This window comes from Scophthalmus maximus, chromosome 19, assembly GCF_022379125.1.
Source record: "Scophthalmus maximus strain ysfricsl-2021 chromosome 19, ASM2237912v1, whole genome shotgun sequence".
NCBI lineage: Eukaryota > Metazoa > Chordata > Actinopteri > Pleuronectiformes > Scophthalmidae > Scophthalmus > Scophthalmus maximus.
The window spans coordinates 6497174-6522335 of record NC_061533.1 but is presented as its reverse complement, the minus strand read 5'-3'; positions in this window follow the sequence as shown (position 1 = coordinate 6522335).

Here is a 25162-nt window from a genome sequence, read left to right as displayed (position 1 = left end):
GGGAAATTGCATTCAACGGGCGCCTCCAAAAGGGAAGTCAGCATCTCCCGTGTTTACACGAAGAAGACACTAAAATACAAATGTCACATTTGCGTAGGGCACAGTTATGTTTCCGCACATGACACATTTCGTGCTACTCATCACGAGTCGGTCGAACAATGTGAAGAAAATGATGCAATCACATACGGAACATGTTGCACACATATATTTCATATGTTACACGCTAACTCATGGGATTCTCTCTCCATGTCGGCAGAATGCGAAAAAGAATAATAAACCTCATGCAACTCAGACTTGGGAACGTTCACACGTCTTCAAGGCACAGCCTCGGCGGTACTGTGACCGATTTCATTGAAACCGGCGTTTTGTGAGACACTCTTCATGCACATGTCTCATTTTGTCACGGAGATAAATTAAAGGATCTTCCGCCGAGGGATTCGATTGAGTTACAGAAGCAAGAGCGAGCAGCGGTATGGATTTTTCGGCGGGTTAAAGAGTCTTCTGACGGAAACCTCGGAAGGTGCTTGGTCATCCTCGGCCCTCTTGGAAACACCAATGGCTTCACAGTAGTGTCCCACGTGCAATTTTGTGTCATTAGCAATATTGTAAGCTTTGATTCTGTGACTTGTGAACTCAGTGACGCGCGGTGGCCCTAAAGTGCAAATCACGTCATGGTGTTTTCTGTTATGCCGTCGTGTTTTTTTTCTCGATTTGCCGCCGTGTTTTCCTACTTGTCTCCAGGGCCACCGTAGTTGTGGGGTAAGCACTTAAAAAACACATGCAATGCCCGCGTCTCTCCCGACACGTCTGGCTGCACGGAGGATATTTCGAGAGATCTGGACAATCTGGATATATGAAAACACACATTTGAAAACTCCCGGGAAAAAAAAGGTGGGAGCAAGCTGGGTGAAAACGGCAAACACATCGTCACGGCCAAGGCTATCATTTATCTTTCCACCAGTGTAAACAGATCAATGGCATAAACAGATCAATGATATAGACCCAGCCCCTCGATGTTTAGTATGGCCGCAGATTACTTTCCGTTGCAGCGCATCCGTATATTTTGTGAGGCAACGGCACCTGCTATGAACTCCTCTTTGGTGTCCGCACGGACGAATCGGGGGAAAACGAAAAAAAAACAACTTTCAAACTGTTGATATTGGAAAATTTATAACCACCATATCAGTAACGCATCAACAGACGAGTCAACAGACATCAAGCATCTGGTGTTACCTTTGGTCCGTCGGTTCAACTGAACGTTGTTGACGTCAGTTTCTGTCTCACGAGGTTTTTTCCGGCTGCATATTCATGTGTCGGTTCCAACCTGTTCACCAAGCACCGTCTCTCTCTCTCTCTGCGTGTGTGTGTGTGTGTGTGTGTGTGTGTGTGTGTGATACAGGTCACAGAGTGTCAACAATGGAGACAGATGAGTTCCACTTGAACGGTCCACCACCTCTGCTGCCTCTATCTCCCTTTTATCACTCCGTTCATCCATTTTCTCCCTCTCTACAACTCTTTCCATCTCCCGCTCATTTTCCTCCACCTCTTCCTCTCGGTCTCTTAGTGTGTGTGTGTGTGTGTTAGTGTGTGTGTGAGGGCGAACAAGCAGAAATGCTCCTGTCTGACTGGCTCAAGGAGTCATAGGCCCGTCAAAAAAGTTTTGAGGTCGAGAGATTCATCATCGTGACGCTCGCGGAACAATTCCGAGTCCAATGTCGTGGGAGTCGAAACGCTTCAAGAAAAGAAGGTGAAGTGCGTCTGGTGAAATAGCTCATGCCGTTAGAGGACCACTCTTAGGTTTTGGGGTCCTGGGTTCAATTCTTCAGGCGCTGTACTGAAATTTTGAAGTCCCAACGCCTAACACAGACACTTCAGAGGTCAAATATCTTCATACAACTAGCTCAGGGGTGCTTGTAAGTCTGGAGGATGTGGGTTTGATCTCGACTATGCTCACTGAATTCTGAAGTCCAACAGGCAAAGACTCAAAAACGTCTAAGAAAATTTAGCCGAGAAGCGTCTCGCCAAAGGGCTCAGCTTGTTCGAACACTGCTGCAGAGTTTGTAGGTTAAATCCTCCTCGCTTCCAGCTCCTCCCGGGGGCGGGGCGGGGCGGGGGGGGTCCGCAGGTTCCCCCGGGGGCAGATGGGATATGAAGTCTCCTCCAGCGAGCCCTGGGTCTGCCTCCAGGTCTCCTCCCAGGTGGACGTGGTGAGGTTTGGTGTAGGTTCAGGTTTGGGGTTGGACAAGCTGCGGTTGTGGTCGGTGGTCGAGCAAGTCCCCATCAAATGAATGTGAGTCAATGTAATGTCCCCTGAAGTCACGGAGACACAACCGTGTGTGTGTGTGTGTGTGTGATACAGGTCACAGAGTGTCAACAATGGAAAGAGATAAGTTCCACGTGAACGGTTCACCACCTCTGCTGCCTCTGTCTCTCTTTTTTCTCCATCCATCCATCCATCCATCCATCCATCCATCCAGCTTCCTCTATTCTCTTCCTCTCTCTACGACTCGTTCAGTCTCTCACCCGGTCTTGTTGTTGTTGATGTTGTTGTTGTTCTCCATCTCTTCCTCTTTTATTCTTCGGCCCCACATCTTCTGTTTTCTCTGCACTCCCCTGTCATCCTGTCTCTCTGCCTCACTCTCCCCCCATGCCATTACACCTCTTTTCTATCTTTCTGTCCGTCTGCCCTGGCTAGTTTTTTACGTCGTCCGTGGATTTCTCCATTTTCTCTTTTTTTCCCCAACCGTATTCGGCATAGCACCACAGATCCTATTGAACATTTTACACGTTGAAAATGCCATTAAAATAAAAGTTCTACGCTTCTATGACACAATGTTAAACTTTTCAACAAAACATAGGCCTGCTTGAACAAACATTAAGACGCCTTTTGTCTTCTCTTACCAGCTTCCAACAACAAACAGACTCTAAGAGAAGAAAGAGCTTCATGAAATCTAATTTAATTTCTTAAATTCTTTATTTTCATCAAGTCCTCATGTTTAAATCACACTCTGGGCGGTCTGCTGACAAATGACCGAGCATTTCTGGCCCAAAATTCCATTTTTACAATCTCACGTCTTTCCCAGTAATAAATGATGCATGTCCTCTGATTACAATGTAAGAAGTTGGATAATTTGAACCATAAACGTTGCAGGTAATTTCCCGTATTGGGTTTGAATAGGGCTACAAGGTGGTGTAGTGGTTAGCGCTGTCACCTCGCAGTAAGAAGGTTCTGGGGTTCGAGTCCCAGGTCAAACCAACCAGAAAGAGGGCTGAGGTCCTGACGTCACCTTAGGGATCGCTGCTGATCATAATGCAACAAAAACAAAAACAATCTGTTTAGAATTTCCCAGTAGATTGCACCAATGTAATTCGCATTTTAATATTCGAGCAAGCTATATCATTTTGTATACTTAATATTTGAAAGCACAAAGGTCTGTACAAATTTCAAGATTTTCCCCAGAGCCTTTGAATTTACATTAACGTCTGTTTTTCCACTTCGTTTAACACGTCCACGGATTTCGCACAGTGCATGATATATATCAAGACATGGTGAGTCCCCATGAAGCCGGGATGAGATAAAGCTTACAGATTGGGGGCTGGCGGAGGCTTTTGCCTCGAACCATCCCCTCAGTTATGCTGTTGTAGGCCTACCAGGGGACTGCCAGGGGACTTCCCATGATGCACCAGGCTCCTCTCTCCCCCCTTCTCCCTCTCCATCTGTGAGCGTCCGTATCCCATTAAAGCACGTTTCTAACTCTGCATCTTCTCTCTCCCATAGTCTAGTGCTTCCTCGCCTCTCTCCTTCTGTTGCTTCACGAGGTATTTCTGCCTCAAGAGACGTACTGTCTGGATCTGTGACTGAAAGCCTCCTGCAGCCCCCGACGACCCTGCTCAACCGCCATGACTACTCTAATTATTACTATCATAAGCACTGATGATTATTAGTCTTATTATTATCACACAACTTTATTTGGATCCTGCATTGTGGCTATGTCTTCTCTCCTTCAACTTACTTTACCCCTCCCTCCCTCCCTCTCTCTCTTTCTCCCTCCCAATCCGACCCGTCGAGGCAGAGTGCCGCCCGTCCAGAGTCTCGGCTCCGCTCAAGGTTTCTCCCTGTGCAAAAGATCATTTTTATCTTGTCACTGTTGCCAAGGGGTGATGTCACGTCGGGTCTCTACAGGAAAAGAGTTTCCACCCTGCTTTGTGAAATGTTTTTGCTTTTGTCAATACAAGAACTTTTCCACCTCCGCCAAGTGAAAGAGCATTTTTGTGAGTTTTCAAGATCCCGCCAATTTGCCACATCTCGACTCAGTTCCTTTTATTCACCACGTGAAATGTGAATAAAAACAGGTGGATGGAAACTCGCCTCCTGTTGTTGTTCGGAATGTGCTGTTTCTCTTTTCATTTACATGTCAATGCGTAACGTTACTTCCTGAGAAAGTGCACAGATAATAATCCAAATGAAAACAGCATACACAGGCGTAATTGATCGTTCGTATTCATTTACAAGCACAATTTGAAAGCTGTTTTAAAGCTAAACTCAGCACTAATGGAACACACACAACCCCCCCCCCCTCCACTCATCTACCACCACCTCCTCCTCTATGCCACAGTGTTTTTGTTTGTTTTCCTCAGTCGCTCCATCTCTACCCGCAAATCTCTTGTTTAAATAAGAGGCGTGTGCATGCACAGTGCACACACGCGCGCGCGCGCGCACGCGCACACACACACACACACACACACACACACACACACACACACACACACACACACACACACACACACACACACACACACACACACACACACACACACATACACACTAAAAAGAGACAGGCAAGCAAGCGTAACACACAAACACACACAGAGGCGCAGAAGAGAGTAAGACCCAAATACAAATAAGTGTGGATGCGTATTTGTACACGCAAGCACACACACACACACACGCACACGCACACACACACACGCACACGCACACGCACACACACACGCGCACACACACACACACACGCACAAACGCAGCTACACGACATCATGAAAGCAGCTTCCTCTAACTACCCGGGTGCTGTAAGTACAAGCAGTTGTGCATTCTGGCCACATGAGGGGAGTAGAGGGCTTCGGCTCTGCGACACATTGTGCGCACACTCGTACATGAACACGCTCCCACTGGAACGATGCAGGGAGGCGACAATACCGTAGAGCCAGAGTCCAGCAGCATTGTGGGTCCCGCTCACGGCGTGACCAATCACAAGCCCTTTACATGCTCCGGATACTGTAAATGTATGTGAAAGGCTCTGGCATTGTTTGGGTGTGAAGCCTGAGTCTCTGAGCGGAAGCACGATGTGAAGTGATGGAAGGTGTGGAATTTGTTTCTTTTCTCAGTTCAGTCTCTCTTTTCCAACCCCGGGCACAGGGCGGCTGGTTTCACAGAGGCCTCCCACAACCAGAACAGGTCAATTATTTTAAAGATGACTTCACGCTTCTGGTGGTACTTTTCAATAGTCACACAGAGTATACAGTACACACACACACACACACACACACAAGCACACACACACTTTTTAATCTTGATCAAGACAGAAAGCTCCGTGTCCCCCCCCCCCCGTCCCCGTCCCCCCGCCGCTTGTTCCTACAGCAAACACAGCAGAAAGTGGAGTGCTTGATTTACTTTAATCTCACCAGTAATGTGTCTGTGTTGGCGGCTGTTCCAGTCTGCTGAGGTAAATCAAGTGGCCCTGAACCACCTCAAATATTTGAAGTTGAAGTGACACTGTTAACACAGCGAGACCGAATTTGGCTGTTGTGAGATGAAGGGGGAGAAGAAGGGGAACGCCTGTTCCGGAAATGAATCAGTTTCTGTTTAACTTCGGAAACTCAGCCAGCGAGTTTGCAGCTCGCCCTGTTGGGGAATTTTTGAAAAGTATAGTGCATCGGTCCCGGAAGCATGTTCCAGGCATGACATTTCCTCTTCCTTCCTCTGTGCCGGTCTCGTCCCAGTGCGGCCCAAAGGCCACACATTGGTGACATCTGATTTTGACTGTTCGTCACGGCCGTAATCATTTAGCATCCGATCAGAAAACACATCACAGCCTCGCCTGGACAACAAAACAAACACGGGCGACGCTGCATACGGAATCATTTTTAAATTCCATCTGGCCGACGGGGACCCGCGGTGTGCGGCAGCAATGAGATGTTGTAATGAAGCCACGGTAATAGACACCTACAGCGTGTGATGCTGCTGAGATTTGTTTTTTTTATTCCTGAAGCTCATCATGCGGGGAAAGCTGCGTTAGATGGAACTGTAAGGCAAATATACAAACAGGCACAAACATTTAACAACACCTCTGACTCAGATTAAAACACCGACTGGATGGAAACTCATGAGATGATGTCATGGACTCACGGCCTTAAAAAAACGACACTGTTACCCCACGGCTGCGTAATGTGCAAATATGCAATTGTTCATCAGCAAAAACAGGGGGGAAAAGAAATCTAACAATTTGACCCTTTAATGTCATGTCTTCTGTAAAGCTTCTGTATTCAGCGTTGACTTCCGCCACTGTGTCACATTTGCCGACACAGATGACACTTCTTTTCAGCCCCTCTTGGAAGTCGCTGCTGTTTGGACACACTGTTAATCCTCAAAAGGCTCAACAAGGTCGCAGCTCCTCATAGGAAGTGTTGGATCAACTGTCCAATGGGTGCTGAGAGGATGGCACAATGTGCAAATATTTTTCATTTCAGAAAAATTATGAGACAATATGTATCTGTGTGTGTGTGTGTGTGTGTGTGGATACCAAGTGTCAACCAGTCTAGGGTCCATACTCACACTAACGGAGCCTTGTGCTGAAGTGTTAATGTTCCCTAGGTGTGATTAACACTGTACCACATGGTCTGATTGTGTTATGCCATACTGCTAAGCACTCTGCTGTGTGTGTGTGTGTGTGTGTGTGTGTGACTATGAAACAGAATGCGAGCAGGAGAGTGTGATAGAGTGTGAGTGTGTGTGTGGGTGTGTGTGTGTATGTGTGTTACCCAAACAGTGTGTGTGTCACCCGGCCTCTAGACGCTCACGAGAGCAGTCCTCCACCTGAAACGATCCATTCATCCGCGCAACTTCAAGATCCACGAAGCCACTTCGCGACACCGACGCTCAATATCACTGCGCTACTCTTCGCAATGCATCGATTCATTTTTGAATATTATGAAATGAATAGGTAAGACTCATATCATTCCTGACATCAAGGTCATTAAGGTCAAGAGCAGTTGGCAAAACAGCCTCGTCTCAAGATGCTTGAGTGGCACTTCAGTTGTCATGACACTGGATGTCCTCAAATCGTTTTTTTTTATATATAGGAAAAAGGAAGAATGATAAAAGAAATTGAACATCTACAACTCCACGACAACTGGCAAACCACAGATGCCGATGAAGATGAGAAAACATGAATGAAAGCTCCATATCAAAGCTGCCAAAGTGACGCTGGTGTGACTTATAAATGATTTATTTCAGTTTCAGTGTACGGGGTCAACATTTGTGTGAATTTGTAGATGAGCAACGTTTTTTTTTTAATGTTAATGACTTCTGATTTTGATTACTTTTGCAAAAAGTAATTTTCTTGCCTGAATGTGTCAATTGCTCTCCATTCTTTTTCAAATGACTGAAGTTTACACAGTTTCAATTTTCTATAACACAAAACAGATTGTTGTAAGGTCATTGTCCACTTTATCCATGTGTCAAAAAGTAAATGTACAGTTGAGGCACACGGTTCTCGCTGCCATCCGAGAAACTTTGAGCGGATCGTGATGGAATCCTGATATGGGTGTTTTTTGACTTAAAAGACCATTTCATTTGTTGTCTCACCCTAAAAATAAGGAATAAACTGACATGTGAACTGAAGCAATCAGAGATTATAGTACAGTACACATCCACCTATAAATAATATTTCTGTAGAACAAATTGTATGGAAGGATCTATGATTCAAAGTGAATAAATAAGAAAGAATTATTCCATGTATCATTTTTTTTTTTAAACTGGAGCACAAGATTGATCCCTAGTTCTTAAAAACTGCATTACCAAAACATGTTCTGCTCCTCTTTTCCTGAATCCAGCGAACAAATTCAATCAGCTCCGTGTGTACGTTAATTAAACAACAGATGTTTTACTCGAGAGCAACTCGATGGATTACGCCGATGATCGCGCCGCAACCGGAATACATTCCCAAAGTTACCTCCTCAACCCAGATCACATCTATCTGCAACGCCCAAGGCTCCGAACTCATTAAGGCCCTGGGAAAGTTCTCTCAGCGAAGCAGAAAAGACACGCGGAGAAGACATAAAACAGTCGGGTAAACACAACTTTCAATCCCTCTCGCTGCATAACTAACTGTCAGTCGCTCTCCATCATCATAACCGCTTACTAATTCGCCTAATTTTTTCCACAGCTCCCGGTGGCAATGTGCAACCCGCGAGTGATTAGTTCATTTGCAAGCAATCTCAGTCGAGGACGGCGTCGCTGGGAGGGTTGTGAGCGATGTCATGTTGTCCGGGGGTTCGCTAGATGCCAGGATGCGGCGAATTGCTTTGAGAAAAAAACTTTGGACATTAAATTGCTTTTGATGACCATGACTGCTGAAGAGGCAATCATTTGTTTGTCTCCCATTCATTGGTCTTGGAAGGTTGAGGCCCTGATCCAATCATGTCGCAAGCCACCGGTTCCGATTAATGGAAGCATCTTTTAAGGGACTTTAAATAATCCCTACATCATTACAATGAGTGTTCTTTTGTTTTTTTACAGTGACTTTTAACTGTGATGTGTCAGAAGAAGAAGAAAAAAAAGAGGAACATATTGATCTTTTTTGTCTGTCCACCAATCATAGAGCTAATGTCCCACATCCTCGCTACTGGGATCCAATAAGAGCACACAATCAGTCAGTCACTGAGCTGCAACACTGCGGTGACAGGAAGTAAAAGAGATGCTCGCACTAAGACACACACACACACACACACACACACACACACACACTGCAGATGTCATCTGAGCTACGGCCGCGGCTGATGAACAGGTTATCATTACGCGGCAGTACTTAAATTTCTCATCCCAAATTCAATACACGTTGCATCCCCAAATGTGTGCGCTGCACTCTCACATTAACACACATTGAAGTTTCAAGTTTGTTTTTTTTCCCCCCGGGTCTGCGTCGGAGATTTCCAGAAGTCCGGGTGATGGTTTGGTGCAAAACAGAATTATTGATATAATTTAGAACGGTGTGTGTCCATATTTTACATCCTGGCGAGTGTCCAGGCATCTCGGTAATGAGATAAGAAATGACTCACTTGATTTATTTTCGGGCTGCGTGAAGCATTCAGTTTGGAGATGAGCTGGAAAAACTTCAAGTGAAGTTTGGGCTAAACTCGCTCCAGACGGACCATTGGTGGGGGAGTCCTGTGAAGCCGGTAGGGCGCAGGGAGGGTTGATGCCGATCTTCAGTTCAGTTCTTTTCATGCTTCTACGGAAGGAAATTACCTTCAACGTAAACCTGTTGTCTCGATAAGCCGCAATACGGGAACAAGATTGTGTTTTGAAAGTAAATTGTTTGCTTTATTACAGCCGAAAAATACTCGACCGGAGGAGCCCAGTCTCCAATACATTTTAAAACACTGCAGATAAGAAAATTGTAATGTGGCAGAAAAGCAAAGACTTATTGATAAATTGACCTCAATTGTCGGAAAAGTCGACGGGCAATAAGTGTTGCAGCAAAACGAGGCCGATGTCTTTTGAAGGGTTTTGGAACAAACTGTTTGGTTTTTTCTTGCGAGGTCTTGTCAATCCATCATATACCAAAACATCTTTGCACCGACTTTCTCTATGATTTTTTTTTTTAAAGGGCGCCCTTCATGTCTTGTGTTTCTGGTTTTCGTCTTTCCTTCTCCACCGAGCATCAACGCCACTAAGAACACATGCAGATCTTGGCGAACAGTGACGCATTCGATTTGAACACGACAAAGTTGATGCTGTCGTACTGGTTTTCTCCTCTCTTCCCTCATCTTTCTTCTCTACCTCACAGGGGACATTAGTGACTCGAGCACAGTTTGAATACGTCCGTTGGACAGTGTGGCTTGTATAGATTCACCTTAAGCAGCTGGGCAGTTATTCGCTATTTGCCTCATATCTTTTGATGGAGAATCCATATTTCTATACAAATGGGTCAACAGTTAATAAAGCTAAATTTAACATCCTGTCCAAACGCCAGAGTTATGGTTATGGTCTCCACGTGGCAACATACTGTAGTAGAGATTAAGAACTTTCCAAAAAAAAACAGCACCATTAAAGTAGCAGCAATACTTGACTGGTGGAGACTTTTCATCTTAACTTAGTTTTGTTCTGATTATTTTTTTACGCATTTAAAAAGTCTTGAATTTAATGTCTCTTACGTTCCCGTTCCAAACAATGTGATTCAAGCAGATGATGCACACGGTCACCTGTCAGAGTTCAACCTACCACACAATGGTTTGCAGACAGGACTCAGTGGTACAATATCTGTCTCGTTAAGCTGCAAGCAAGCTTGGACATCCACCAAAATCTTTTTTACATTAAAATACAAATTTCAAAGCGGCTCCAGACACACTAAATGGGAGAGATGCTCAACATGTACGCTATTTATATGCATGCAGTACAAAGTTGATGCATCACACTGGGAAGGAAAGGAAAGGAGAGGAAGACAGGGGCAAAGACGCAATCAAAATGCAAAAGGTTTCCAGACTGATGCCGCCCTGCAATCTGACAGTCACACAGCAATCGCTGCAATCACACACTCCAGCGAGGGAGAAGGGGGATGTGCTTGTTGCGCATGCATAGCTGTTTGTGAATGAGAGGATGTGCTTTCACATGAGTGTGTACTTGTGTCCGACGAGGGTGAGGGGCTTGTTCCCATTCAGTGGCTTGTCATCATGTCAACACACAACGGTGCACGCATGTCTTCAAATCAATGCTGTTCCTTTTCCTTACACATAAAGAGTATCCCCTTCTCCCACACACACACATACACACACACACACACACACACACACACACACACACACACACACACACACACACACACACACACACACACACACACACTTGTGCTTTCATGGGCTGGAATCCAGGGTGTGTGTGTGTGTGTTTTTTCTATCTGTCTCATGTGGTTAAAGTGAAGACAGATGAGGGCGTCAGGGGCACGAAAGCTTCAGCCTGGACTCAGATTCCGGGGGCGTCATCGTCACAAAACCTCAAAAAGCCCCCGAGAGCAAACTGTTAATGTGACGTTGTGTGATTAATGCTCAGGACTCCTGTTGCGTTGTGACCCCAACTGACTGGAAGGAAGGAGCACCTGGGTGGACCACTGGACGGGGCCTATACCAGGCACGGGAGCCGAGGGGTCGTAGTAAGCCGAATGCAGAAATGACTACAAAGGCACAAAAATGAGCACAAAACAAGAGACAGAGACACGCAAACTGCCCACAAAGAGACATGAAACCGCAATGACAAAGACATGCGGAGCCGTCACAGATGAGAAACGAGTAGAGCTGCAGTCGGAACGATGACAAGGAGATGCAAAGCAACCACAGATACACGAAACATGTAAAAAGCGAATGAAAAAAAACCCTCAAGACACACGCAGACACACTAAATGAGTGTGATTAGATGAGAAAGACACAAAAATGAGATGCAAAATGATCAGTCTCCTTCTATCCAAGGGTTTTTGGTCAACCAGATATTGAGGGACAAATATTTTTGCCACAACTGGCAACCTGTGGAATTAAAAAGTGTACGTAGAGTTTAGTGTTTTAAGTGTTGCATTTCATCCGTCCGTCCGACCGTGTTCGGGTGAAACAACTGTAAAACCAACCGCCGCATCACTTCTAAGACAAACTGTCAACTGCCTCAGTGAAATGGTTGTTTGTCAGGCAGATAGGACAGATAGAAACGCTATTGAAGCATCATAACCAAGATGGACGCCCCGCAATACTTGATACATGCAAACCGCACGCGCACACACGCACACACGCAAACGCACACACGCACACGCAAACACACACACACACACACACACACACACACACACAAGACGAAAATGATTTATTTCTGCAGCTTCCCCAGAGAGAGGGAAGACACAAAAAGAATCATATTATTCTGACAACTTGCTCCCCCCTGTATCTCTCGTCCCCCTTTCCCATCTGACTTGTGCATCATTCCCTCCATCGATCCTCACTCGTTCATCCACCTGCGCGTGTCAGTCAGTCTGTCAGTGAATGTAAACAATCACATCGATTTCTCAATTAGTGCTCGCATTAACTTTGTTGTCGACAAATGAGTTTGGCAAAAGATAAAAGATAAAGTGTCAGTTCATCTCGGCGTGTGCTCCAGACGGTTCACTGGCTCCTCGCTTTTAAAATTTCACCGGCATTTTGTGAACTTGCAATCCGCAGCCGCCCAAGAGAAGGCCGTCCATCTCTACCCCGGTGTGTGCATAGTATTTGCGTGCTTCCCATTTTTCTTTGGACATCTCAGGAAACTTCGGCGGATGGAACAGCGGCGGCAGAGATAATAACGAGCCCTATCAAACTTCATCTGGGCCTTGAGAGCAGCAGGAAGACTCCAACTTCAGATCAGACGCAGCAGATCAGTAGAGAGCGCGACGCAGAGAAGACAAACAGTGGCGCTCGTGCAACGTTTAAACCGCAGGGGCCGGACTGGAGCCAGCTGGCCGTGCAGTGCTTATTCAAGCGTTCGGAAACGGGAGGTGAAATATTTCCTGCAAAAACTGCTTCCTTAAAGATTTCTTAGTAACCTGATAACCCAGCAACGAGGGAAACTCAATGTGTACTCGTCTGGGGCGAACGGCAGAGTTTTATCACCGGCCTGTATTGCACGCACTACATATTGTAATCTCAAGAATTTTTTTAATGACTAAGGTAAAAACACAGAGAAAAACTGAGAGTGTAAACACCTGATATTACATTGGTAGAGGCACTGATCTCCTTCCAAGGAACGGCATCAGCTCTTTGGAGTAAACACTCCAACAGCACTATTCTGAGAAAAAAGAAGAAAAAAACAGCTTGCTTTTTTGCTGTGTTCTTGTTCTACGCCATCGTAATCATACTGATCGTATCATTTTTGGTTAGGTCAGGAGACCCAGTGTCATTTTAAAACTGATGTTGCTCCAATGTCCACACAGATTGTTTGGATCCATCAATTCCTCCGTCCACTTCTTTCAGTTTTCATTTCCTCCGAAGTGATTGGGCGGTCGGATGCCCCACCGGGGAAACGTGGCTGAGTTCACCGAGCTGCTCTGCTGCACAATAACATGTGATCAATTACACGGCGTGTGCCTTTATTTTCTTTGTTTGCGCTCGGCTCTTTGTGCGTTTGCATGTGCGATGCTGCATCATTGCGGTTATGAATGCGTAAACAGGTTTACACGGGCACATGTCCTGTGTTGGTGTGTATTTCAAATGAAGAGTGTGCATTCATTCATTTTGTTCTTGCTGTGTATGTTTGTGTGTGTGTGCGTGTGTTTTGTGTGTTTACCACCAGTTAATTAGGAAGTTGCTCAACACCCGACTCAGTTGCATCCCAAGGCCACAGTCGCCTCATCACTCCAGGTGTCGAAGGCGGAGAGAAGATGAATACATTTTTTTCCCCTTATATTTTATTATTTCTTCTATATTCATAACATCCTCTGTTCTCCCCCTTTTTTTAATTTGTCCTCGTCTCTCTCTCTCTCTCTCTCTCTCTCTCTCTCTCTCTCTCTCTCTCTCTCTCTCTCTCTCTCTCTCTCTCTCTCTCTCTCTCTCTCTCTCTCTCTCTCTCTCTCTCTCTCTCTCTCTCTCATGGTAACGGCTGCTTAAAAATTAAAAAAAACGGACAGTTCTAGAGCTTTTACAAATTTCATTTCCTCCACGGTGACATGTTGCAAACTCCTGGAATCTGATTAGATTGATGACACCTTAACATGGACACGCTCAGTGACAATCTCCTCAAACAGTTGAGGGTATCTCTTATTTTATGTGAATGCAGATGGAACTGTGTTCCAAAGTGAAACGGCGCTCCCCGCTGCGCCAGGTAATTACACTGCTCCGCCAATGAGCGACAACTGCCTGGGAAATTATTCCATAGAGGCAGTTTGCAGAACAAATGTGGAAAGAATTACAGCCAGAGAACTAAGGAACAGATAGCATGAATGGCTTGGGGACACACAAATAACCTAACAAATAAAAACAAGACACCCTTTTGCCAAAGCTGGATTTATGCCCGTATGACACGGGAGGTTAATGGGAGTGCCACTGCGGAGAGACCTGTGACATTGGTTTGATTCTGTTCAGCGTCGTAAATACACAGTTGACGATGACGGTCTGCGAGACTAAACAAGTGTATCGCAGTGTCCTGTTATAATTACATTCTCATCTGTGGCTGTAGATTCACTGCACTTCGTGATGTACAGTGACATTGGGGCCATATGCATGGACTTGCTGTATGTTACTAGAACAACGCCACGTGTTCTGACACAGAGAGATTGGCTGCGTGGAAGGTGGACATACAAACCTGAGGACAAATGAAGTAAAGACTGTTGTTTCAGTTATGCATGTATTATATATCGCGGCCGTATTTCAACTCATCGTTGACTTTTTCTGTATTCAAGCTTATTTTAGGACTGTGAGAGGCTAGGCATGACTGTAGAACAATATTAACTATGCAGTTAACATTTCGCCCACGCATTCAGACTGTTGGAAAATGTGTAGATACTTTGATTGAAATGTTTTTCTCATTATGTCGAAAAAAAGTTGGGGCCGAATCAGATTCCTCTCTAAACGTATTTGCCTACATGATTAACTGTCATGGAAAATACATCATGTTACTCAAATTTGGCGGTTCAGTTTAAAAAAACGACTGCTTCATATACACTTCATATCTGTACATAGATATTCACGTTTGAAAAGTCGTAGTTAAACAAAGTATATCGTGGGTCAGGGTCTGACTTTCATACCGGTTCTTATCTGACACCTGCGACTTAAAAAAAAAGAAAAAAAAGAAATGAATTCCATGTGCCTCGTATTTTGTAAAATGGATCTGTGGTATTTCGGATTGAGGCTCTTAATGTGACATTCATTTTAATTACATTTTCAAATGTGATTGTGAGTCTGACTCCTCTTTTAAATATTAGTCTTTTTTAAATGAATGGCTGGCGTGTGTGTGTGTGTGTGTGTGTGTGTGTGTGTGTGTGTGTATGTGTGTGTGTGTGTGTGTGTGTGTGCGTGTGTTTGTGTGTGTGCAGACTTTTTTTGGGGAAACTCAGAGAGGAAAAGGGTAGTTGTATAAAAGTGATGAGGCCCTTCATACAAAATCTGTGCTACCCAAAGTACAACGGAAGCAGCGTCTCGTTCTATTCTCGCTGAATTTAGATTGCCTCATTTGCACATGGAATGAAGCAGCATCTCATAAACACTGTGTATGTATGTTGCACTGATCAATTAAATCACATTGCGGCAATTTTAAAGTTTTACCTGCCGATGATTTTAAGTGGCCCTGCAATATGTGAGTCAGTGTCAAAGGGAAGTTCCATCCTACAGAATGTCACAATAATGATATGTAACCAGTGTTAAATTCCACCCTGGCCCGCTCTCCATTCCTACTGTTTTTTTTATTCTACTGGTTCCAGAACGACGACCTTCGCCTTCCAGCGTCTCCATGGTGACCAATGACGCAGACAACTAGCCCGGGTGACTCTTCCAAAGCCAGGGACCCTTGACACTAATTGACAGCATATCTATGTAAATTTTAGCATTTTATATTAAGCCCGACTTAATGAGCAAAAGGAAGAGGGGACGTTACATCTCAAGAGCCCTGCCGAACGAACCGGTGTCGCCAGTAATTGAACCGGTGACCTTTTTTAAAGTATTATCTTAAGGGGGGGGGGCACTTTGTGAGTCAGGGCTGTGTGCAGGGCTGTGAGAAAAACAGTGTCAATGTGCGGCTCGGGCAGTGGGTCAGTCGAACTGAGGTACATTGAAGGACTTCAGAGGGGTTGTTAAGAATAAACAGGCATGAAAGTGACAATGAATCAAAACTGGGAGAGGGGTTGACCATCTTTCACTTTTCTTTCTCTTTGTAAAACCAGAAATTGCCACCTACATATTATTAAGATCTCACTGCGATTAAGAACAGGTAAGAATAATTAGAATTGTTTTTTTCCTAAAGATTAAAGTGTTGGTCAGTACTGGTCCAGACTCTCAAGTCTCAATAACTAGCGACATGGAGTTTGTCACATATACTCATTGTTACCTCAGGATGAATCGCACTGTCTTTGACCGTCTCCTACATTGGTTCATGTCGCACCATCAGCAGCTCAAGCTGTTCATTTATTCAGTGAAATAGCTCAACATCTTCAAGTCGGATTATATATAAAAGTTGTTGCATGCTCTAAAGACATGACCAAAACTGTTTTCATGTTCCCAAAACACATCCAAAATGACTTTGGTCGATCTCCCGACTTTGCCTCACGTGTTTCCTCAATATTCGCACGACTCCAAGAGAAGAAGGGACACGTTTCATAAATGTGCGCAACAAACACAAGAGCAGAAAATTGAAAACCACTGAAAAGAAGTCAGAATCCGGGGTAAGGTTTTGTAACTAGTCTGATCCTTTGCGTGTGAACAGAGAAAAATTGGAGTAAATCACCATCATTTCAGTTTTGTACGGCGTCCATGAAGGCTCCTGCAGCATCACTTTGAGAAGAGCCGAAACAGAAGTACTGTTGGAAACCTTTCTCATTGCTTGTACAGTATCTTCAAAGGATAAACACTTAACCCCCGACAGTTAAAAGAAAAACATGACTGATGGCAATATTTTGTCTTCGAGCAACAAAATTGCAGCGGCGTCTCGGTGAAGCATGAAGTCCAGAGGGGAGTAATGACCTCATCTGCATGATGGACCGGAAAAACACAAACTAAAGTCACGAATGACAACGGTGTTTCATCTATGTCCTGTTGAACTTCACTGCAGCGCGCTGGCAGCCAGAGGCTCAAACTAAAGTGATTGTAAACTACAAGAAAAACAAGTCACCTGTAACGGTGAGCACCAGCGGATTCCATACAGTGAAATGTATTTGCATGACATAAATGAATGTAATTTCTCCCCTTAACATGGAAATATTGACCTGCAGAAAGTAGAAATTACACACATCCCCGTTTAGTTCATCCCACAGTGTGTATTTCTCTGTGTGTGCACGACCACCACACTTTCTTTCAAATTATTTTCATAAACGCAGATCTATGCAGAGATGATTAGGTATTTTCAAGGGAAAAAAAGGGACCTCTCACCAATTTAATGAAAGTCCATCTCTGCTTCACTTTCATGCCGGCAATCATTTTGTCACAGCAGATGCCAGACTGTTATTTATATAATGAACATTTCCGCTTGGAATAAAAGTAATATTCCGTCTTTAATGATTTTCATCAAGAGCAATGATTATTCGTCAAAATTGAAGTCATCTGATTGTATGGCGCTGCACAGTGCTGTAGTGGTTAGCACTTTCTCCTCACAGCAAGAAGGTTCTGGGTTCGAGTCCCGGTTCAAACCAACCGGGGCCTTTCTGTGTGGAGTTTGCATGTTCTCCCCGTGTATGCGTGGGTTCTCTCTGGGTTCTCCGGCTTCCTCCCACACTCCAGAGACATGCAGAATGGGGTCAGGTTCATTGGAGACTGTGAATTGACCGTAGATGTGAATGTGAGAGTGAATGGTCGTCCGTCTCTGTATGTGGCCCTGTGATAGGCTGGCGACCTGTCCAGGGTGAACCCCGCCTCTCGCCCAATGTCAGCTGGGATTGGCTCCAGCGACCCCCGCGACCCTTAAATGGATAAAGCGGTAGACGATGGATGATTGTATGGGCTAGTGAACAACCCCAACAAGGATACTAAGCAAACAAATTGACTTTTAAGATTTGAAAATTAAATGTAATAAACAAACGTGATAGTCCACGAACGGCAACGACGTGTTGAACGAACGGTGAACTTGAGGGTCAATTTATTCCGCGTAAGGGTCGAGCAGAGCATCTTCCGCCCGGACGTAGAGTAGGACGTACTGTAGAATGATATTATAGTAAATGTACTATAAGTATGTAGTATGATAATATATTGGTCCCATCCGTTCTCTGCAATTCTGAACATGGCCGCTTTATTTTTACCATCTTCTCTCCCGGCTCTTTTCTCTCCTCCGAGTAATCCTCTCCATCTGCCCTTCTCTGCCGCTTTCTCTCGTGCAGTATGTGCCGCCTTGACTGCCTCTTCCGTCCATCTGCTGTAGATGGTCATTTATGAACACGTCGAGGCCATCTGGGGGATGCTCCGATGCAAAGGTTCTAATCCCGGCATTGCCTGCTCAACAGTTCTCCCTTTGCGGCGCGCTGATTATCGCCGTCCCTGTCCCGTCTTAGTCTGTAGAGGAAATGCTATGCGTGCGCAGCTTCAGTCCTGTTTCCAACCCTTTGAAAGAAACACCCTCGACCCTCTTCCAAAACCTTTCCAGACACATTCATAATTGTAGTTGCCGTATTGTTCGGCGACTTCAAAACCTCCAGATCGTATTTGGAAATGTAATTTAGAGGATCTCCCAGGACGTTTTTTTTCCTTCCCCCGACATATCAAACGTACATTTTTATATCGTGTGCACACCACTAATCCAGCCTGATACACACACACATATTCAGTCTATGAATAGTCTCTGGAATGAGCTGAAATAATCTTATTTTACCTGCGCCGAGACTTGGGGAATTTTCCCTCATCAGCTCTGTTTATGTACCCCGTGGCGGAGCGGCCCCACGGGGCCACAGTGCGAGAGGCAGACTGTGTGAACGATCGACTGCGGCGTTGCGCTCCGAAGGCCTCGGATTGTATTACGGTACTGCTGAGTTCAACCCGCTGAAATCAAAGCGCGGCACTGTCAGGTTCCGAACAGCATATTCAATGTGACAGCAGGGAAAAATGTGATCCGCTACAAACAAGCGGTGCAAACAAAAGGGCATAAGTAAACAGCCGCAGTGTAATTCTGACCATAATGCAGTGGTCACCTGATTTTTTTCACTCATGAGACTCGTGAGCTTTGAGGAGAAGCGAACGTCTAATTGAAAGATCAATGTATGGGCGTTTGACAGTAGGGCTGCCACTGACGATTATTTTCATAATCGATTGATCTGTCGATTACTTTCTCGACTAATCGATTAGTTGTTTGGTCCATAAAATGGTGAAAAATTCCCAAAACCACGAGATGATGTTTTGTTTTGTCCACACGCCAAAGATATTTCGTTTACTGTCACAGAGGAGCAAAAAACCAGAACATATTCACATTGAAGAAGCCGAAATGAGGGAATTTGGACTTTTTACGATTATTGAATTATCAAAATAGTTGGCAAATGAATTGAGTAATTGATTACTAATGGATACTAACTGGACCACTGTCTGCTGTGCACAAAGAAGAGGAATCATTTCCTCTCTGGGGAAGAGAACTTGGACAACACCACTGACTACAGGCAAATTACTAATTTTAACAATCTGAACGTCAGCTATCGGTGATCTGGCAGGGGGGAAAAAAACCCAAAGAAATAATTTGTCTTTCTTGCAGTGTTGTCGAAAATCCAAGAATTATATTTCTGCAGCAGTCGTGTCGGAGGTATGTGATACATTTGCCGAGGTCGACTGGAATCCCACTCTTTTTGTGCGACCAATCATCAGTTAAGTAATCTCCCATTTCTCTGAGCCCTCTATGTTATTAACACTTTAATTAGGCTGCACGTTCAATTGCTGAGACGCGCAGCATTTCTTTTTTTGACAGAGCAAGGACATGAATAAAAAGACAGAATGGGAGCCGTGCTGAAATAAACATCAGATAAATCAGTCATCTTGCAGGTCTGTCTAAAAGTCCAGCAAGTTTTAATGAATTCACTTCTTTAATTGGGCCGTGTTTTGACAACCTCATATCCCAACCCGAGCCGGTGCGGGTTTTTTTTTTTTAATTTACCCTTCCTCGTATTTCGCTGGCACATCGAAGGCCTTGTGTACTTCTGGAAAAAAGCTACTTAATCAGCCCCGCTCAATTAGACTCAGTTTTGTTCAAAAGTTTTAATTAGCGCCCTTTTTTTCTTAATCTGTGGGCCTTTTTGACAGAGTCGTGAGAGAGATCGGGGCGAGATAGGGGGCGAAGCCGCTGATTCGGTGGCGCGCTCCGCTTCCTCTTCCTCCTCGTGTCGCACGTGTTCTTTTTCCGATGACTCACCATCGCACGACTTTGCCAGATTCTAATCGGCCTCCGGCACCTGCTGCTGGTGTCCACCACGTAACTCTGACAAACACCAAAGATAATCGAGGTTGAAAGGCAGACGCCGCCTCGCCGAGGCCTGAAATAACAGCAGCAACGGCGCCCATGTCCCGTGGTGCACTTGTGACGGTGACGTGTGGTCCCGATGAATTATCAGGGACACTGTAGGTGTGAGTATATTTGAGTGGATGTCCATTTTTCATGCAGCTTTCATTTCACTGCATAGCTGTTCGCATTGTGCCAATTGAAGTTAAATATTGAATGACGGAACATGTGCACTTGTTGCACCAAAGTACCGGACAAATTTGAAAGTTTAAACGGATGATGGTGAAATTTCACGAGGATTCATTTTCGGCATTTCAGTCAAAACCATAAATCCAACAACACCAGTGGAAAAAAGTCGGAGGAAATCCAGAGAACACATCAGTGGGAAACCATGAATGGCTGTGTGTCATAAGTTCTCGATGAATCCAGTAGATGTTTTACCGGATGTGTGAAAACTCCAGCCTGGCGGCGATGCTGTGAAGTAGTAGTGGGTGAGATATTTCAGTGTGGACAAAAGTCACAGACCTGCTGACCAAACGGTGGCATCGTCGATCATATTCAGATTGACTGTATATGGCGATTGTGATGGAGGGGGATCCTGATACGACATGCTGACAGTTATGATGGCAGTATCACCTTTATGTCACCTGTACAGTACCAGCAGCCTCCCCCCCCCCCCACCCCCTTACAGCTTTATCATTTCCTGGGAGCGAGGTTTGAAGAGTGTTGTGGAGATAAAAAAAAGACATCTGCAACATGATGGAACTGAATGTAGAGTTGGCTGAACGCCATTCGTACACTTTCACCATTTTATGAAACTATTGCTGCGTCTTTCCAGAGGTTAATTCACAGGAGGGTATATCTGAATGAGGTCCGTGTAAAGAGGAAGAAAACAGACTATAACCGCCCAAAGTCCAAAAGCAGTGATGAGCAAGAGCAATCAAAATGAGCGCGCTGTGAAAAAAAATTAAAAAATTAAATAAAATAGTTTCTCCTTTTTTGGATGATGATGAGCAGGTCTTATCAAAAAGGCTGCAAGTCCATTTCAATTCAACATGCAGCACAAAGAAAAACCTTCACCATAGAGCGGAGGAGTGTTAATTGGAAAAGCTTAATTGGGGAGATGACATCTTGTTAATTGAATTAGCAGCAACGGGGGGAAATCAAAAAGAAAACTGCCAATTCAGGACAATGTCATAGAGTGACATTGAGAGATTGAGCGGAGGGAAGGAAAAAGCGAAAGAGAAAGAGGCGGCGGCGGAGAGAAGCTGACAGATAAACCGTGATACGTGGAGAATGAAAACAGAGACGTAGACCGGCAGATAGGAGCGTCAGCAGCGGCTGAAGAGAAAAGATGGACAAGGGGAGTGAATGACTTATCTAACGGGAGCGCAGCGCTGGAGAAGACATGTGAGACGGTACTGTTAGTGGAAAGAAAAATGAGAGCAGCAGGAGGAGGAGGAGGAGGAGGAGGAGGAGGAGGAGGAGGAGGAGGAGGCGGGGGGGGGGTGGTGAAAGAAAAAGGATGGAGTATACCTGTGAAGAAAGATAATGTCAAAATGATTTCAAGCTTGGCATGTATATATATATATATATATATATATATATATATATATATATATATATATATATATACGCACATACAAAAGATAAGAGCATCACATGCAGGCACACGGCATGAACTGTACTCACACACATACAGTATTATCCTTACACACACACACACACACACACACACACACACACACACACACACACAAAATTGGTTGCGTTCGGCACTGCGTCTCCTGGGGGGGAATCCCGGGTGAAAAAGCTCATGGCTGATTATTGTTACAGCTAAGTGAACTGTGTCCAATTTCGGAGACATCAATGTCAAGATATGTGTGTGTGTGTGTGTGTGTGTGTGTGTGTGTGTGTCTTTGTCTGTGTGTGTGCTGTATTAGCTCGTGCTCTCTCTGATTGGCTTTTGTCTCCACACATGTACGTTGGAAAGGTCAGAGGAGTCCGTTAGGAAAAACACTTTGAGCAGTTGTTTTTCTCAGCACATTGGGCCGAGCGGAACAAAAGTGAACAGAGAAACTCTGTTCTCCGAGAGACGGAGCGAAAAAGCAAATTGAACGAGCGCAAGAGGGTTTTGACATTAAAATAATGGCTTTGGGTCTCGGGTCTGCGCGGAAACTTTTTCCAGCTGTCACCCTCAGGCCAAACTCTCAGGTCGGCGCCGTTCACTTCTGTAACTCGTCCTCCGAACAAAAGCAGAGCGCTGAAGTGGCAGCGTTTGAGTCGCCCATCTTCAAAGAGCCACCCGATCGAGCAACGCCACATGGACATCTCGTTTTTGCTGACCTCTAGTGGTTCTGCCTCTCACCTTGCTGCGGGGGACGCAGAAGTGCATTTCGGGGTGGTGACGGATTTAAAGTTGTAACTGGAGCCCGGCAGGTCACAGTAACAGTTGTGCGATCGTGGCCAGAAGAAATCAGGATAACGATATTACAGCAATATCTATTAGAAAATGTGGAAAAACAAAAAATGTCCCCAGTCGAATCAATCTTTAACTTTGGTAATTGTCTTTGTGTGTGCGTCTCTTTTACGTAATAGTTACTGTGTCATGGCAGCAAGAAACAGAAATGAACTTAACAAAGCACTTGATTATTTACCCGATATCATTAATCAACAGATTAATCGATTATGAAATGAATCGTTAGTTGCAGAACCTTAACGCGTCCGACTCGGACAATGTCCTGCTGCGTTCGTCACACGTGAGAGGCAAATGTCTGGGAAAAAGAAAAATCGGGTTCCGGACATTCTCCGGAGTTCATGTCTGAAAACAGCTTAACCAGGATGTGTCAGGTACATTGTGACATCACGGTTGTGTTGGGTGTGCGACGAAACACACAAACAAACCGAGCTCAGCTGCCGGAGACACTAAGACCAGGAGAGTGGATCACAACGCTCCGGTTCTCAGATCATTGCACTGGCCTCGTGTTTGCTAGAGAACTGACATTCAGAAATTGTCACCGTTGGCCTGTCAAGCGCCAAACGCTGAGGGAGCCCAAACACATTTCCGGTGCACCGCTCCGGTGCGAACCGGCCACACCTCCCAGGTCGTCTGGGGCAGGTCTGCTCTCCGTCTGCTCTCCGTCCCCCGAGTCAAACGGGAACACGGAGAAACATAATTCAGAGTTTTATGCTCCACATATCTGGAACAAACTGCCAGAAAACTTCTCTTTAATTATTTAAGACTTTTTTTGGGGTTGGCCTCCACATTTCATTCAGTCAGTCTATTCATGCCTATTTTCCACTGCACTGCAATTGGCTTTTTCCTCTTTTATGTCCTAATTAATGTGTCTTTATACTGGTTTCCCTTTCTAATGGCTTACGTGTTTCATGTAAATCACTTGAAGTCCTGAAAGGGGCTTTACAATACGGTGCAGTTACAGTAAAGCAAATATGAAAAAGCTTTTCAGGTGGCCTTTAATGATGCATTAAGAATCTTGCTCATGCTCCCAAGTTGGGCAAGTGCCAGTCACATGTTCGTTACTAGAAATGTTCCTATGGACCTATGTGATAATGGTTACTTATCTTTGTAATCTGATTACCTAATCCAGATTACATGTAACCCGTTACTAGCCAACCCTGCCTCTCTTCATCATAAATCAATCAGGTAACGATTCCTTGTCATTTTCATTCTTTTTAACCCCATTTCTAAAGTCATAGACTTAAATGAGCAAATGTCTCTGTTTCTAATGGCCTCTTCTTTAGTGACATGTGTTTAAGTAGCAAAGCCAAGGTCGTCTTCTGATAACGAAAGAGCAAAAGGATGTAATGAGAAAAGAACTTCCACTAGGCTCCTCCAAATATACAAGGGCACATGTTTCATAGAGATTTGAAGTTCACTTTAACAATGGAGGCAGGCGGAGAGAAAACACTTCAAATGCTGCAGCGGGAGCATATCTGTTGAATATCAAAATGAAATTCTCTTTCATTTGTAACATAATAATGTTTAAAACCAAGTGCCGACCCGCCGTGACGTCACCCATCGGTTAACCCGAAACCAGGAGCGACTGCACGTCCACCTACACCTACACCTATTGGACGGTACTAGCTGTCAATCAATTCTGTATGCACGTCCCAATGCACACTGTGCTTTATTGTCTGCGTGGCCATGATTCACAAAATGAACGTCATGCTGTAACAAGACTTTTGCAACTAGTGGAGTCGCCCTCTGCTGGTGATCCCAGAGAATACAGGCATCAGGCACTTCCGCACTGGCTTCACTTTCCTATGACTACGTCCATTTTAATATACAGTCTATGCGCAACACCAAACAATTTTCCACTTTTCTTTTAGAAAGCCTATTAAAACCACGATCATTTGTCTAACCAAAGTCAGTTTTGTTTGCTTCCTTAAAGTCACTTTGAAGACTCGGTAACGCTCCCTCAGATTGAAATTCAGTCACACACAGAGTTCCACCTCCTTGATCTAAACTCGTTCCACATTCGGATACATGTGTTTCTGTTTGTTTGACTGAACCCAGTCAAGTGTTTCCTCTGGCACAGAGACAGTAACGCTTGTTTTTTGTCCAAAATGACTTTGTGGGAGACAACAATTTACTTAAGACACTCGGAATCAGATTATTGGCAGCCGGTTTTGGAAAGAGAAAAGAAAAAAGTTACAGATTCTTCTGGCCAAAAATCTACATGAGTGACTCTATGATTGTCACAGTGACAGATGAGTCACAAAAATGAAAAATTGCATCTCGGCAGT